Source organism: Xenopus laevis, chromosome 6L (genome assembly GCF_017654675.1).
Source record: "Xenopus laevis strain J_2021 chromosome 6L, Xenopus_laevis_v10.1, whole genome shotgun sequence".
Classification (NCBI taxonomy): Eukaryota; Metazoa; Chordata; class Amphibia; order Anura; family Pipidae; genus Xenopus; species Xenopus laevis.
Window position 1 is genome coordinate 89,586,614 of NC_054381.1, and position 19,186 is coordinate 89,605,799.

Sequence of the window (19,186 nt, forward strand, 5' to 3'; positions counted from 1 at the left end):
GCTATTACAATTGAATTATGATGATTAAATGAGTCAGATGAAGCGCTTTATGAAAAATGACATTTGCGATACTATTTTTAAAACATCTCAACAGACTCAATCAATGTTTACATTATTTAGTCTTATAAATGAAAAATAAAAGTTGTATAATCTTTTTTAAAATAACAAAAAACATATAATTTATTAGAGATATGAAGGCTTATTACAAATGCAATCACAATAGCAAAATGCAAATATGGGCATAACATTTTATTCCCTTTGTTATTCACATGTTTTTTTAAATCCTTCAGCAAGGGCTAATGAGTCTATTTAACATGTCTGATGAATATAATGCAATTACGCATATGTATACAAAGGAACGTTGGATTTAACAGAAGCCTGGACTTGATCGTGATTCCATGGTTTCCTTAGTGCGTTGTATCTAAATGCAGAACTGACCTGTGATCATTCAGTTGAACGCTAATTCCCCATTCCATTTTGTAGCTATTGATAAAATATTAAGTTACATTTTATTCACAATTGTGCACTGTATTTGCTATTAAAAACATTTAGACATATAGGGGCCGATTCATCAAGAGTCGAATATCGAGGGTTAATTAACCCTCGATATTCGACTGGGAACTAAAATCATTCGACTTCGAATATCGAAGTCGAACGATTTTGCGCAAATCCTTCGAATCGAACGATTCGAAGGATTTTAATCCAATGATCGAAGGAAAATCCTTCGATCAAAAAATCACAGGCAAGCCTATGGGGACCTTCCCCATAGGCTAACATTGACTTCGGTAGGTTTTATCTACCGAAGTAGGTGGTCGAAGTATTTTTTAAAGAGACAGTACTTCGATTATCGAATGGTCGAATAGTCGAACGATTTTTACTTCGAATCGTTCGAATCGTTCGAATTCGATCGAATTCTATCGAATTTAACCAATTCGATGGTCGAAGTACCCAAAAAATACTTCGAAATTCGAAGTTTTTTTAATTCGAATCCTTCACTCGAGCTTCATGAATCGGCCCCATAATCTGGCCTGTAACCTCCATTTTGCAGCGGTTAAAAACTATAATTAAATAACCCAATGGTTAGCAACAGGGAACTTTATTTCACTAGCTTTTCTCTTGCACTCTCATGAGAAACAGTTTTCACCTGCAGTTAGGGACAACCTGTTACTATATACCACAATTAGAGCATGAAGTGCAGTACACCATGAAACTCTCTGTTTCACCCTCCATATCACCCTTCCTACCCTTTGTAGGCAACCCACAATTTTTAATAACTATATTGGAAATCCATTACTCGCTCGGGCGGAACAGGGGTTTACGCAGGTGAGTTGCCTAATGTGTACATCCACAAAACTGTATTTACTCACTGATACTCACTTAAAGGGGTGGTTCACCTTTATTATATTCAACTTTTAATATATTTTAGAGTGACCAATCATAAACAACTTTTCAATTGGTCATTATTTATTTTTTATAGTTTTTAAATTGTTTGCCTTCTTAAATTGACTCTTTCCAGCTTTCAAATGGGAGCACTGACCCCATCTAAAAAACAAATGCTCTGTAGGGCTACAAATGTATTGTTATTGCTCTTTTTATTACTTGTCTGTCTATTCAGGTCCTCTCCTATTTATATTCCCTAGCAACCAGATTGCAAACTGTCTCAGAATAGCACTCTCTGCATAATACTAAAAGTTAACTCAAAGGTAAACAACTCCTTTAATAGTTTGGGGCTCTTTTCATATTTACAAATAAGGCATTATGCACATGCAGTGATCCCATCCAATCAGTCACAAAACAACTTTCCACCTCCCTACTATACAAAATTCTCAGAAAAGGAGTTTGAAAGAGGCATAGGGAAATAGTTACACCAAATTCCAAACCTTACATGAGAAATTATATTACCTTACATTTAAATCAATATTACTTATTAATTTAAGCCATTTTATGTTATGTTTCTGAATATACTGCATAGCAGCTATTTTTCTCCTAAGTTATGGAAACAAGTGGGATGGTGTAAATCTGATGCCTATTCAATGGTTGGGCTCCAAAAGCAGATATTAACCATATCTGTCCATGGTCTTGTCCTGTGATTAAACAATTCTGTTCCAAAGTCAGATAAGAAATTTCAGGAAATTTCTTATGTATTCTTTTTCTGATGAGTACTGTATGCTTCTGATTATTGGGGTAGGTAAGTGTAGTTATGTAGGCCTACTCCCATTCATATATATAACCCTATTTTTGACTGTAATGGGATGTTACATTCAATTTTGTATGTTTCTTTTTGGTGCAAATAAAGACACATAAAAAACCAACCATTTTTTATATAAAGTTATACTGTAACTGGGTATGGGCGTGTCTTCAGTTCTGAGACTGCAAATGCTTGCAAGATGAGGGCACCATTCTGTATTATGCTATATAAATGTGTTAAAAAAGGTGGAAGTAATTCTAAAATTGTGCATACATGTAATTCAGTACACTGTTACAGTTAGTGAAGCAGACTCAGGTTCACAAAAAAATATTTTTTAAGTTAGAGTAGGAGTTGCAAAGAGTTGCAAAGAGGATGGACCCCACATGTTTTTATTCAATAAGTTGTTTGTCTCCACATGGGAAACCTGCTTTTCACTATAAATGAAGTATGGCCTTACATGAAAAAATACTCTTTGATTTTTTTTTTACTGTGTTTCTCTCTTTTCCTACTTTTCAAATAATACCTATAAAAAATATTCAGTGGTTGATATAGTACCCTTATAATCCAGGGAATCACCAAATAATTCATATTTTACCTAGAAAGCGTAGCAGACCTCTTAATGGAGTATAGTTCAGCTGTAAATTAAGTATAGATGCAGAATGAGGAAAACAAGATACAGACATCTAACAACATTTTCAACACCTTTTTACAAAAAGGCACAGTAAGGAGAAATAGGAGAGGATTCCTTCATATTATACTTTATTAATATATGCTTTTCCTGAACATTTAAGTAAGAGTAGGCTCATAATTACTCAACTTTCTGCCTAAGACCTTCTGCATAAGGATATCCTATTTAAGTTTACTTTTAACTACATTTATCAAGGTAGCCTCTTGTACAATGGCATTACTTGATTAAACATATTGTGACAAACTAGGCCTATCTGCATTTCAACAAAGGATGGACTCCTGAGAGGATATTCTAACGCACTGACTAAAGAAATATATAGCTGGGAAAGGTTTTTGTCTAAACAAGTATGTTAAATAATGTACTCTGTGACATGAGTGCATTATGCTAGAATAAATGCAATTTGCAGACTTCCATTAAAGCAACTAGATATTATGAACTTTTGGCAAGTTACTGAATTAGAATTCAGTATTATAATAAATATCACAGTGCCAAAGGTGTATTATGAGGGAAAAAAATAAACTAGAAATAGTTTTAGAGAGATTTGGGGTGCTATCAATGTGAATTGTGTTAAGTATTCCACATAGGTATATTTATTCCCCAAACAATGTTCACCTCTTAGCTGACAGACAGCCCTATAGATATTATTAGAAAAATCTTTGTTCTGTCCAGTTTTTTGTTCCCTGCAGTTCTTGCAGAATATATTGATGACTAGCCTATGCCTCTGGTATGAGATATAATCTGTTTATGACCCCCTGGAAACAAAATAAAAAGCACATTGTTGTGCTGTTCTTTATGTGAGTCCAAGTAGGCTACTGATTTGTATCTGGGATTCTGTGTTTCTTTTGTAAGATCTCTGATTTTATTTATGTTGGAACATGATGTGCAGAGATGTCAGGTAGAATTTGTTGAGGGTTTAGAGCAAATCAGGACTTTTATTGATTTCTTAATGCACTTCTGTTATTCTTCATTTTGACTCTATGAATCAGTTCCCTATCATTCATTTCTTGTGCTGGATTACATAGCAACAGATTCTAAATCAGCAAATAAAATGAGATTCTTAATCAAGTGCTTTATTCTTTGTATTATGTGAACTAGAATTAAGGTTATTTTATACTGTAACTTATTTTAGACTAAACTCCTTGCAATACATTGCAATTTTTCTACTATCTAATTCTATAGTTAAAAACATTCTTAAAATGCATCATTTTTAATGATACTTTACTTTGATTGCTACCCATAATAACAGTGACAAAACTAAGATTCGTAATTTGTGGTTCTGACCGGTGGTTATTGTTTTCTGCATTAATCAGCATTCAGGTTATATACTTTTTTAGATATATAGGTAGGTTAGCAGTTGATGGCCCCTGGCAAAGGGTCTAAGGCAAGGTTCTCATCATTCCATGGTTGAAACGTGACTGCCCATAAAGGCTTTTTACTTTTCTTTCTCTGACCTGTCAGGTACATCTGACTTCTGAACACACTAGTGAGTCATGTGAAGTCTGCAACATTTGTACTGGTCAAAGGCTGAACCTCACATGAGGGAAATTCTTCAATAAAATGACATTTTTATAAGCTGGACTTTGAGGCTGACACATTAAATGTTTGCAGTTGTAGGAGGATTAAAAATTCCCATGAAGATAAACCCTACATGAAAACAGACATTATCGCATTGTGTGGGAAAGTTGGATTTTGAAATGCTACAGATTAGAAAAAAAATAAAGTTATCCATTAGCTTAGAGGTGTTTGACAACACAGTGCAAGATGTATAAATCATTTTGAAAATGTGTTCTGATGCCAGTATTCTGATTAACTGAATGCAGTTTAATTATAGGTTGTTTGAAGGCACATATTAACTTGCTTGCTTCAGATATTGCCTACATTTTAAAAAAAGCATTACATGACTGCTGACTTGGTAAAACTACAAGGACATTTTGCTGCCTAACAGGCATACCTAAGGACATCATGTGCATATTTCTCTAAGTAGATATAATGAGCTATAAAATGTCTTATTATTGAATTTTTGTGCCTGACGAAGGGGCACGCCCCCGAAACGTAACGTTGCAATAAACACGCAGGGCTTTGCCCGCATGCATTGAGCTCTGAGTGCCAGTTTTCTTCTTGCTAAACCTCAATCACGCACGTAACATATTACTTGAATTTTTGTTTATCGTGCTAATGTACTGTATGTATAATCAGACGCGTGTGAACGATGATGTCACTGAGTTGTGATGTCATCTCGTTCAGGCACAAAAATTCAAATATTTAAAGGCCCAGGTGCTAAATGCAAGTTGCCCAACGTAGGTTCTGTTTAGTAGTTCCTGGGTGTGATTTTGGTGTATATTTTGATATCTGTGTGTGACCTTCTGTCTGTTCTGATATTTTGCTGCCTGTCCTGGCCCTTTTGCCTGTTTTTGACTACGTTTCCGGATCCTGATTTTGTACTGGATTGCTCTCTCTGTTTGACTTTGCCTGTCCATTGACTACGTATTGCTTGATTCTCGTCCATCTGATTTACACTCTGGTTCCCTTGCCTGCCCAGAACCTGAGCTTTTGTTCTTTCACTATAAGTCTTGGGAGCATCCGAGTAGCAAAGGCTTCACCCGAATTGAAAGGCGGCAGCTATAGGCTGAAGCATGAGCCGAGACTGGAACCTTGGGTCTTTTTCTGGGTTTTGGGTAACCGAGCGTGACAACATGGTTATAAGTGTATGAAACGTGGTTTCACCCCATTTCAATGGGGACATTCACCTTCACAGTAAATATTTGTTTGTTACAGATGAATTAACAGTGAAGTTCCAAGGCTGTGTAGGGCAGCAAACTGGAGTTTTTCTTGCCTTTGCTGTCCTTTTGTCTAAACTAGGACAGTAAATGCACATGTTCTTCAAATATCCCTCCTTTGCATTAAAAAGATGAACCTGAGGGAGAGTATATTTTCCCCGCAGAATAATGCTTTTCAGTGCACAAGTCAATCTGTGACTTGAAATAAAAGGCAAAGTGCCAGATTATTAAACAGGTATGGGACCTGTTATGCAGAATGCTTGGGACCTGGGGCATTGTAGATAATGGATCTTTCTGTAATTTGGATCTCCATAGCTTACCTCTACTAGAAAATCATTTCAACATTAAATAAACACAATAGGCTGGTTTTGTTTCCATTAAGGATTAATTATATCTTAGTTTGGATCAAGTTCAAGATATTGTTTTATTATTACAGAGAAAAAGAAATTTTTTTTAAAAAAAATTTGGTTTATTTGGATAAAATAGAGTCCATGGGAGACGGTCTTCCTATAATTCTGAGCTTTCTGGATAATGGGTTTCCGGATAATGGATCTCATACCTGTTATTTTTTATGAGTCTGCCATAGAAAACAGCAATAAATCAGCATTCACTACTGGGTAAACATTCAGGTACTAGCAAATAATTACTAATGTGTTCACATTAGCTGTATGCTCTTTATTCTTCATAGTCTAGTTTAGGAAAATACATATGTAGGGATGTGAAAATCTTAGACACCCTTACACTTTACAGTCACATCCCTAGTAATATGGACACCTCAGTGGGTCCTTATGGGGACCTTGTGCTTATGTAACCCCTGTAGTTCACACAGTGTACACCAGATGGCACTGTGCCAGAGTATAAAATGTTTAGGAACCATCAGGGGAATGTAATAAAAGTCGCAAAGAGCAAAACAATTCGCACCTATAAGACTAAAAATCCACATCTCGCAATGTAATATTGTTCCTTAAACTGTTATTGCATTGCGAATTTTAATTGCGCATTGCGAATTTTAATTGCGCACTCATAAGAAGTGCTTGAAGGTGTCGTAATCTTTTGGAGCAAACATAACGACTTTTTCAGTAAGAAGTTTTATTACATTGACTATAAAATTCGCAAACGGTCTTTCACTGTCGGAAGTGGTCGCTAAACAGTTTTGGGGCTCGCAAAAGCTATATTAAATTCGCACAAAGCTAAATTTGTTCGCGCAAAGGCATAACTTTTCGCATTGCGAATAGTTTTTCCGTTAGCGATTTTTATTACATTCCCCCGCATGTGTTCTGGGTCCATTGCTTTAGCCCAACCAAGCAGGCTGGAAGGGAATGGGTAGTGCTGACCCTAGGCGCCTTGGCCCTAGTAATTAGACAGCTATACTCGTTTTATAGATCACTCTAGGAGTGATAGAGAGGTTATTTAGTTGAGCAGCTCAAGGCTCCGCCGAGGAGATTAGAGGGATTAAGATCCCAGGGTATTAACAAATGGTACAAGGCAGGGCTGCCCGCTTTCACCCTTGCTGTATGCATTGAGCATCGAACCTTTGGCAGCCGCGATTAGAATGAATCCAAACATTTCTGGGGTTCCCTTTAGTACTATGCAACCTAAAATAGCTCTTTTTGCGGATGATGTCATACTAACACTTACTCAACCACTCATATCTTTGCCTAATCTGCATGCCTTGATAAATGACTTTAGTTCTTTTTCAGGCTACAAATTGAACCTGTCTAAATCTGAGGCTTTATCCCTTAATGTAGCGCTTACGGATCTCCAGATCTTGAAAGCTAAATTTAACTATCGATGGAGAGATGACTCACTTACTTATCTAGGCACGCAGATTACAACCAAGTATGAATCTCTTTATGAGGCAAATTTTATCCCCCTTATAACTTTAACTAAACACCTGCTCACAAAGTGGTCGCGTTTCCCGATATCATGGTTTGGCAGAATAGCTGCAATTAAAATGAGTATCCTCCCAAAATACCTGTACCTGTTTGAGACCTTACCGGTTACTGTGCCCCTACGATCATTGAGGGAGGTTCAGAAACTGTTTCACAATTTCATTTGGGGACAAAAAAGCCACAGAATAGCCAAGTCAGTACTGACAACACCCACAGCCTCTGGTGGTTTGGGAGTGCCCTATTTACAGGCATACTACGAAGCTGCACAATTGCGGCAAATCATGGCTTGGTCGACCCACCTTCCTCCCACTGTCTGGGCCACTATTGAAAGCCTGGCGTCCCCGGAATTATCCATTAATTCACGAATATGGTCTGGTCACACTAAAGGCACCTTGGGCGGTGGCTTGCTCTCTACTACTCAGTTTACCCTTAACATATGGTATAAATTGAGGTATAAAAAAGGTTTGATGTCCCAATACCCCTTGGGCACAAGCTATTTCCGTAACCCCGATTTTCCCCCGGGGATGACTGCTTCCTTCTGCGCACGCTGGGGGCAGACAGGTATCTACACAATAAGGGAATTGCTCAATGTCTCTCTTACTGCCCCTCTCACGCTGCAGGAATTGAGGGATTTGGCATTTCAGTCTACTTTACATCAGTTTGAATATCTCCAACTACGTCATTTTATATACCCTTATTTTTCTGCAGCGCAGGGGACTGGTAGTACAGCCTTTGAAACATTGGCTAAAAAGGGTTTGCCGCAACGGGGGCTCATTTCTAAGATTTATAAGCTTCTTAATGATCCTCCTGTCACTGACCTACGGCAGCATACTTACATGATTAAATGGAATTCCATAATTTCGAATCCGCTATCCTTAAAAGATTGGTCAGATATTTGGTGTAATGCACGGCGAATGATCACTTGTGTGCGGCAGAAAGAACATATTTATAAGATATTGATGTTTTGGTATTACACTCCTGACAGACTCCATAAGCTATTCCCGGATCACTCGCCCCTCTGTTGGAGGAACTGTGGGGACTTGGGTTCCCTCCCCCATGTATTTTGGGACTGCCCACTTATTAAACCAATGTGGCTGGAGGTCAAGAAGGTGCTTGACCAGGTTCTTGCAATGCAACTCCCTTTAGATATATCTACCTTTCTATTAGGCAGACCGTTCATTGGCATGACACACTCCGGCCAAAAGTTGGCCAACCATATTCTGACGGCCGCCCCGGATAGCTGTAGCGTCTAAATGGAAGTCTCCTAGCTGCCCAAGCATTCAAGAGATCATTAAACGGGTGAATGCTAATAGGTTATTTGAGGCGAACATAGCCTATTTACAAAACACTACCCCCCAGCATCTCCGAATCTGGTCTACCTGGGTACTGAGGGGTTTTGCTTCTACTAGCCATACTGGCTGGCGTACCTTTGTCGCTCCCTGGGGTATCTTAGATTTTGGCTAATTGCTAGCTAGCTACTTTCATTTCACTACTAGATGCAATGCTATGTATGAAGGCGGCTTGATAATGGTCTTTTATTGTCTTGAGATATATGGGTGGAGGTGGGGGGTGCTCCTTACGTGTAACTCTCTAGCTCTGATACTTTCTGCCTCCACATGATAATGTACAATTTTACTGTTTTAAATGTAGTATGCTGGAATCGGACCCCCGCGGAACTTTCCTTCATTGCATTTCTTTGTTCTCTTCACAGACATTATGCGAATTTTTTCTTTTTTCTTTTTGTTTCAATTTCTGATTTATTTTTCTATTGTATATTTTTTTTTTTTTTTTGTGTGTATCATTACTTTAATATTTGTGTTTCTGTTCTTTATCTGTGGAAAAAAGTTTTTTTTTTTTTTTCTCTTCTCAATAAAAATCTAAGTTACAAAAAAAAAGATCCCAGGGTATTACTGACCCAGAGTAAGGAACCAAGTGTTGAGATAGGGATGTCAGGAGTTCCCCTAGTCTGCCACTGGAAGATATCCTGAAAACTGGACAATACCCATCACATTCTGTCAACTTACTCTCTGCTGTATATTCCCTAGCCTGTGGGGATTCAGCCTATACGTGCTGTGAGTATATGCTTCCTTTATGCTGCTGTGTATGTTCTATGCTCCATTGTGGATCAATGTGCTAAATGATCTATGTGCTATTGTTCAATAAACACAGTTCTTTGTTCAACCGTTAAAGAACTACTGGCGCCCATCATTGTGCTATCGCACCAGGTTACAGTTACACTACACCCTACCTCCACCGCGTTGCGAGGGCTTACCCCTGAGAAAGAGAGCTCATCTCAGCCCACAAAGGAAAGTAGCTAAAACTGCCCTAGCACAAGTCAGTTTACTATAGCGCTACACATAGAAAATAACCCCTTTTTTTTATAAATGAAGGGAATATTTTCTCTTTGGTTCAGTGGAATATAATTCATCATCCAATATGGGTTTTTACACAAGTGCCAAGCTTAGTTTGACAATGTGTTGCTGCTTACAATAAAATATCAATTTCAGCGTTTTTTTCTGTAAAATTGAAATTCCAATAAAGTGATTAGAAAGTAATCTCATGGGAGTCGTTTTATGTCACTATAAAATGCTTTTAGTTCTACATATCAGTTCAGCTTTCCAAACCTCGGTAATTCAGGATGTTACACAAATCATTTCCTATAAAAAATGTCAGTTGGAATATATACCGGTTGCTCTGTCTGCCATTTAATGTACAAAATAAACCTAGGAAAGCAAAATAAAACAGGAAAACATTTAATTTTATATAGTATTGAAATAAAATATTTTCTTACAGTGTTTATCTTTTCATACCTATACTTTAAGAAATCACTTGATTTATACAAATGTGTATTCAAAAAGCCATATCGAAAACATTTTGGCTCTTTGGTAGAGAAATAAATGCTGAGCAATGAGATAGCGCTTGGCACTTGTCCACCATGACTAGTAAAATAGAACAGTGTACTCGGGCAAGTAAATCTACAACCAATCAGCAATTAGTTTTTATCATTCTACTACTAGTTAGAAAATGAATGCAAATATTTGATTTGTTCCTATAAGCAACTGCACTTAATTTAACACCTGAAGTTGTAAACAGCCTCCTAGACTCTGTAGTGGCTTCCCCAGCCAGGTGTGTCCACTTTTTGGATCTGGTAGACTACTAGCAGGTCGATCAGATTTTGTCCCCTTCTGTAGGCTAGGAGGGGTCTCTTTTTGTCAAAAAAGGCAGGTGAGGGTCAGAGTTGATAATCTCCAATCTGTTGGTCAGTGATTTCTGTATGGGTATGCTGGCAGTACTCCAATCTATAGTAAAAATCAGGTCAGGAACAGGGTGTGTGCAAAAGTATCTGTCAAAACAAAAAATAAAAAGTGTCAATAACAAGAAGGAATAAAACTGTCTAACACAAATACAGTGAGGTGTAGTTCACCTAACTCCCTACCTACCGATATGATTAAAAGTACCTGCACAAGAGGTGCAGTTGAACGAGGACCACAGGGGACCAACATGGAAAACGCAAGGTAAGCTCTCTGCTGTCTGCCACTGGGAGACAGGCGTGACAGCAGGATGCAAATGTGCTGTTCAGTAACTCCGGTGAGTGTTTGCGCAAAGGGTCCCCGCAGTTGGTCACGTGTCGAAGATTATGAAACAGTGGGAAATGTGACTACTCTCAAATACTACTCGGTGTACAGGACATCAATAGTGACATCTATCGAGTGGTGACAAGGGCTGACACGGCCAGTACGAATGCCTAATACACATCTCCGTACCTGCATTGGCAGCGAAACTATTAAAGGTCTGTGGCCGTATCATTGCTCAGCCGTGTGTTTTGACAGGTATCTATTGCATTTCCCCGGGAGAAGGGGAGGCATTCGGTGCCTATGTTTTTAATGTGAATAAAGCTGCCCGAGTGTGTTTTTAATCCATTGTTGGGTGCACTGGTCGATTTACAACTTACAAGGGTGAAAGGATGTTAATGCTTAGAGGTATATTACCCACTAATGATGTGAAAGCCAAGGGGATGAAATCATGTCCACCATCAATGTCAATCATCCCTTGGCAGCATTTGTAAATGTTTAAATAGGTACGTGTGTTTGCACAGTCTTCTAGTCCTGAAGATGGCTCGAGTAGATGAGCCAAAACGTTGAATGCAGCTCATCCATATGTTGCAATTAAAATCAGTCTGGTGCATGGGTGTCTGGCTTATATCATATACTGAACTAAACAAATTATCCCAGCACTCTCATTATACAACTTTAAGGAACAATTGGATTAGAGAAAACTTGTCTGTATTTGGTAAAAAGAGACACTTTTAGTTACATGGTTTGTACAACGTATGCACCAGGCAGTGTCCATGCATCAGTCCTACCTAAGTGAAAAAAGGGTCCTGAAGACAGCTCAAGTAGACGAGCCAAAACGTTGAATACATTTTTCACTTTTTTCACAAAGTCCTGTTGGTGCAGTTATTCATTGCTGGAAATATGATTTGTTTTTTAACCAGCACACAGGCATCGTAGCTAAAGGATACAGAGTGCACCAAACCTGATGTGTGTGTGTGTGTGTGTGTATATATATATACACATACAAGGGTCCATGCATAGAATACACACTTGAGCTACTTGAATTTGTGCTCCAAAATAATTATTTCAAGTTGGAGACCAACTTTTACATCCAGCGGACGGGCATCGCAATGGGCTCGAAAGTAGCTCCTGTGTATGCTGACGCATTTATGAGTGCTTATGAGGATCAATATATATATGGACATGAGCTTTTCAAGAAATATGGCAGTTTTTATAGACGCTATATAGATGACCTCTTTTTTATATGGTCAGGCCCAATAGACACACTGGAAGGATATATTAATAGCCTCAATACCCTAAATACAGCAGTCAGGTTAACGTTAAACTACAGTCTGCAACAGATCAATTTTTTGGATGTTGAAATATACAAGTACAAAGGGAGACTACAAACTCGCATATATACCAAAGCCACAGATAGAAACACGTTGTTGCATTATAGCAGCCATCACCCCAGGCACCTCCTAAATTCTTTACCAAAGTCCCAAATGATAAGGGTGGTCAGAATAGACAGTGATCCAGAACAATGCATAGAGGACCTAAAAAAGATGGGAGATAAATTCCTGGAAAGGGCGTACCCTAAACAATTAATTACAGATACAGTTAATACGGTCCAAGCACTTGAACGCAAGCAATTGTTGCAGAATAAACCACAAAAGACAAGGAGGGATAACAACAATGATCTTTATTACATAAGTAAATACAACCCCCAGAGTAAAGACACTAAGGAAATCATACTTAAATATTGGGAAGTTGTAGCCAGGGACGACAGTCTGAGCTCTAAAATCCCCAGGAAGTCCTGAAGACGGCCCAAGTTATTGCGCCGAAACGGAGTGCGGTTTTTTCTTCTGTGGTTTATATATATATATATATATATATATATATATATATATATATATATATATATATATATATATATATATATATAGACAAATACAAGATTCCTCTGCACTCAACCCATTATCAATATATTTAAGACAGAGACATTTTGTGCATACTGCTACTGAAAAATGCCTTACCCTTTAAACAAAACAGGGATTGTTTGTCCATATATTGCAATATATTTAAGCTGGCCAACTACGTCAAAGTCATCCCATATCTGGCCAGTCCTATGCTCAATTTTCATTTGATTCATTAAGAATTCTATGGTTTCATTATACATTTTATAAAAGGGACGAATACGTTTTACCTGCAACTTACTAGCTGCTTTCAAAGTAAAACTCCCAAACTTGGCTGCCCTTTTATTAGACACCAGTGGGATCACCTGACTATAGTTGGAGGGGGTGGGAGCTACAACATGGAGCTGGTCACTGCTCCTGTAGAACTATAACAAACAAGGGAAAGTTGTGCTCACCACTAGTTTTTAAAATCATTAGGCGGGGGTGCAATGAGGGGGTGACCACAAAATACATATAGACAAATACAAGATTCCTCTGCACTCAACCCATTATCAATATATTTAAGACAGAGGCATTTTGTGCATACTGCTACTGAAAAATGCCTTACCCTTTAAACAAAACAGGGATTGTTTGTCCATATATTGCAATATATTTAAGCTGGCCAACTACGTCAAAGTCATCCCATATCTGGCCAGTCCTATGCTCAATTTTCATTTGATTCATTAAGAATTCTATGGTTTCATTATACATTTTATAAAAGGGACGAATACGTTTTACCTGCAACTTACTAGCTGCTTTCAAAGTAAAACTCCCAAACTTGGCTGCCCTTTTATTAGACACCAGTGGGATCACCTGACTATAGTTGGAGGGGGTGGGAGCTACAACATGGAGCTGGTCACTGCTCCTGTAGAACTATAACAAACAAGGGAAAGTTGTGCTCACCACTAGTTTTTAAAATCATTAGGCGGGGGTGCAATGAGGGGGTGACCACAAAATACATATAGACAAATACAAGATTCCTCTGCACTCAAGCCATTATCAATATATTTAAGACAGAGGCATTTTGTGCATACTGCTACTGAAAAATGCCTTACCCTTTAAACAAAACAGGGATTGTTTGTCCATATATTGCAATATATTTAAGCTGGCCAACTACGTCAAAGTCATCCCATATCTGGCCAGTCCTATGCTCAATTTTCATTTGATTCATTAAGAATTCTATGGTTTCATTATACATTTTATAAAAGGGACGAATACGTTTTACCTGCAACTTACTAGCTGCTTTCAAAGTAAAACTCCCAAACTTGGCTGCCCTTTTATTAGACACCAGTGGGATCACCTGACTATAGTTGGAGGGGGTGGGAGCTACAACATGGAGCTGGTCACTGCTCCTGTAGAACTATAACAAACAAGGGAAAGTTGTGCTCGCCACTAGTTTTTAAAATCATTAGGCGGGGGTGCAATGAGGGGGTGACCACAAAATACATATAGACAAATACAAGATTCCTCTGCACTCAACCCATTATCAATATATTTAAGACAGAGGCATTTTGTGCATACTGCTACTGAAAAATGCCTTACCCTTTAAACAAAACAGGGATTGTTTGTCCATATATTGCAATATATTTAAGCTGGCCAACTACGTCAAAGTCATCCCATATCTGGCCAGTCCTATGCTCAATTTTCATTTGATTCATTAAGAATTCTATGGTTTCATTATACATTTTATAAAAGGGACGAATACGTTTTACCTGCAACTTACTAGCTGCTTTCAAAGTAAAACTCCCAAACTTGGCTGCCCTTTTATTAGACACCAGTGGGATCACCTGACTATAGTTGGAGGGGGTGGGAGCTACAACATGGAGCTGGTCACTGCTCCTGTAGAACTGCTCCTGTATATATATGTATATAACCAGCAACAAAGAGCCACACTCTCAGGTCTTATATAAATGAAAGAAAATTATTTATTGTTAAATGCGAGACTAACGTTTCGGCCTCCTCCGAGGCCTTTCAAAAAGTGTCTAAGAGATTGTAAAAATGCCTTAAATACAAGAGTTGGCGGGAAACCAGATAAATTGAATCTAACTTAGTGACATAGTCACTGAAACGTGGCTGCCATTTAAATATCGCTCATTACATACATATAGATCTAAAAAAAAATGCATAACACATATATAAATAGCAATTATAAATAATCTCAACGTTTAAAACAATAAATCCATTTTACAGTTAAAAGCACGATATTATGTAACTCTGTTTAAATCTATTAGTATTGCTGTGACTACATAATTCCTCAACACAGCATTAAACAATGTTACAAAAAACATCCAAAGTTTGAGTTAAGATAACAGGCCTGTTAAGAGACTCATTCAATCGTTTGTACTAGTTTATCAGGTATCAAAACTATCGCTCACTTTGCGGCTTACTGGCCCTCGCAGTTATTCACATCCATTAATCACCGGATAACGGCCCAGCGGCTGCAAAGTAAATAACTTTTTCCGGGTTTTACTCACCACAGTGTGTCCTTTTTATATCAATATCCCGATGTAAGTGTAGCCCTTCAGTTTTAGCTCTGTGGCTTTTTCAATGTGGGGGCATGTGAGGCTAATCCTTCGCATGTGTACACACTGGGACCGTGAACCTTTAGGCTCTGTACTGTTAATCTCATACTATGTGTCACAAACTATAAATAGACACCCTCATTATACCATTCTTCAGTGCAATAAATTCATCCCATACAAACCCAGTGTCGTAACTTCTCAAGTGTATAAGTGTACCGTAGAAAAGTCATTGATATCCCATCAATCAAATAAACCCAATTAATGATAACTATGGACTGAATATATTTATATTTGCAATTTTATTGATATTTTTGCAAATAAAATTAACCAAGTGGCAACAGAATAAAAGGAACAAGGAAGGGAAAGGTATAGTGGGCATGTGCACTCAGACTCCTGTTCAGAGTGATGGTTTCTAAATATAAATTCTATTCTCACTTCAGTTATAAAATAATGTTGGTGTTTACATAAACAAGCAGCTTTTTCATATTGGTAGTGCAAGTTTACCTCCCTCATGATTTATGGAATAGCTGATTTTCCCACTTTCTTATAAATGCTATTCCAGATGCCCACACCCCCCCCACTCGCTCGCTCACCCACTGCCAACCCCTTCCCCCCATGCATATACCTTATACTTTTTCAGCAGTGTTTGGGGCAGGGCTGCAGGGGAGCATTGGCAAATGAGGAGGTCACGGCAACAGTGAACAAGGTGGGGGTTGGGTTGGGGTAAATCTACCAGGTTTATTCCCAGTGTCCTGCTGGCCCAGGCTGATTCTGAACAACATGGTGAATGATGGCTTAATATGGTTTAGGGGTATCAATAGTTCAGGTGTAAAGAGGTCAGTTGTAAATGCCACAAAGTCTGAATATGGTATTCCAGGCTTTCCATAGTGGGGTATGAGTCCGGCCAGCAGGTATTGGATACATTTTTATAGTTTCAGTTTATCTGGAGTGAGGTACCAATTGTGGAAAAGTTAAATTGAAGAAGATTTATTTTCATTCTAGGTCTGTTAAAACATGAGTCTTTTTCCCACCAGTGTACAGTTGTTAAGTTTTTAGCATCAGGAGAGTCAATCTGTGATATGTACAATAAAGAAATTCCACCCTAAGCTGGACGTGGGTTAATTAGCCTTTTTTAATTGCAGCCGGCCTCCTTAGAGGTAGGGTATTGGTAGTGGACACTTTTGGCAAATTGAATTTGTTTCTGGAGGTCTGCAAATTATTGTAAGCAACCTTGTTTTACCAAGTAGTTTTATGGTGTATAATAGTAAGTGCCCCATTTGGCTAGATTCCAGACTTGTTTAAGCAGTGGAAATGTTGCAAGGAGAAAATGTTGCATAGTAACCGTTTTTGACATGCCTGCACAAGGTTAAACTAGGATTGAGTACCATTATAGTTCACTTACTGAATATTTACAGCAGTAAAATATTATATATAGATTCAAAATATTTTCTTGCTTATTTTATTTAGATATTTTCAACGAGATGCTCTATTTCAAGCTGCTAAAAAATTTGCTCATGCTCAGTAAAAAATAAGCTGACAAATTGTCTTGTTATATTATTAAATATGCCTTTTTAAATGGCTGTTCAGTCTTATTGTGAAATAATATTGTATATATACATGCTATGGAGTTGTACTGTATATGCAGATCTTTAATTCCAGCATTATTCTATTTCAGACATAAATTGCTTGCAGTAGAATTGCTAGCCGGGGGTACAGTCTGGATTGACCCTCCAGCAGCAATAGTGATCTTTACAGACAGTTTGCCTGTGTGCTGAGAATTAATTATCCTACCTACCTACTTGCTTTCCCAGTGACGAATTATATTGCAGTGACCTATGTAGTCCAATAAAGTGATAAAATAGAGGAATAGCATCAAACATGTTGAGTATTTTATTTATCACATCACAATGAATGTCCACAGAGTGCCAAATATGCAAGATGTTTTTACTTGATAAAAACACCTGTCTTTGGTCTTCAATTAATGAATAAGCTTTATTTTTAAACACTATAGAGAAACTTGAGCCAGCTCATTCCAAACTGAGTGCAGCCAAGTTAATATTATCATATCATGACTTTCATCAACAACTATAAATCATGCTTACATTATAAGACACCACTGTAGCTTTACTGCTTTCCAGCTGAACTAGAAAAAACATACTAAAAGCAGAGGCCAGTTCTAACGCGCAACTCAAAGCTTTTGTATTGAATTATCATTACTGATCTACTATTATTTACTATAGTAAATATGATGTAAATACATTTAGATAGTTACTTAACCCTTTAAGTGCCAGCAGAATTTCACATTTTGGTTACGCGAAATGCCAGCCGTTTTTGAAACATTTTGTGCTCTCTCACTTTAGGGGCATTTTCTGAGGGGAAACCTATAGTTTATCTAGGAAAACTATAAATTGTTTTTTTCGGTAGAAACTGAGCTTTCTAAATCTGCCTGAGTTTTCATGTATTTCCACCTGTGCAAAAAAATTTATAGTGCTAAATACCAAATATACATGAAAAATTACCATTTTTCATCGTATATCAATTTATACCAGAAAAATATTTCATTTTACGGAGGAAAATCCAACTGATTTGGAAAGCCTTATGTCTCTCGAACGTGCCAATACCAGATATGTATAGTTTTAGGGAGATTTAGGACTTCTGTACCTCAAAAACTCCCGGCAGTATATTACCGAATTTTGAAAGCACTAAGGCAGAAAACGGCATGCTTTAGATTCCAAGGCAAAAAATCCTGAAACCGTAGGTTTACCCCAGAAAACCATACATTTTTGAAAAGTACACATTCTGCCGATTACAAAATGGGTAACTATGTCTCTCTACTCCCAACTACCAAACATAAAAGCTTGTCTGAACATAGCGGTTTTTCATAAAAAAATTCAAAATTCTGAAAAATCATTTCAAAGGTTTTATTTTGCTGCTCCGCATATCCCAAACTATATTAGGTACCAAGAAAAAGCACCTGAAATATGATTGCCAGGGGTCCACTGAACAGTTTGATACCCATTATGCATAGGTTTACCAAAGTATCTGGCATTTAGAGACACCAATATGAAGTTAGCACATCCAAATTGTTCAGGACTTTACTTCAGCTACTGAGAAATCAACACATTGACTGCATTTTTTGTGGGGTAAAAACACATGAAATATATGTTTACCCCCCAAAACCCATATATTTTTGGAAAGTACACATTCTACTGAAGCTAAAATGGGTACCCATGCCTTTCTGCTCCAAACTACTGAGTCGCAAGGCTTTCCCAAAATTGTCGGTTTTGGTGAAACATCTGAAAATTGCCTCAAACCTTCAGCTTCCCAGCACCATATCGCCCATGTATCATTACGTACTAAGAAAAAGCACCCTAAATATGATTGCCAGGGTTCCTCCAAACAGTTTGGTGGCCATTGTTCATAGGTTTACCAAAGTATCTGGCATTTAGAGGCCCCAAAATGAAGTTAGTGCATACAAATAGTCCTGTGGGTAACTTCAGCTAATGAAAAATCAACACATTGACTGCATTTTTGTGGGGTAAAAACACAGAAATATATGTTTACCCCCCAACCCCATATATTTTTGGAAAGTACACATTCTACTGAATCT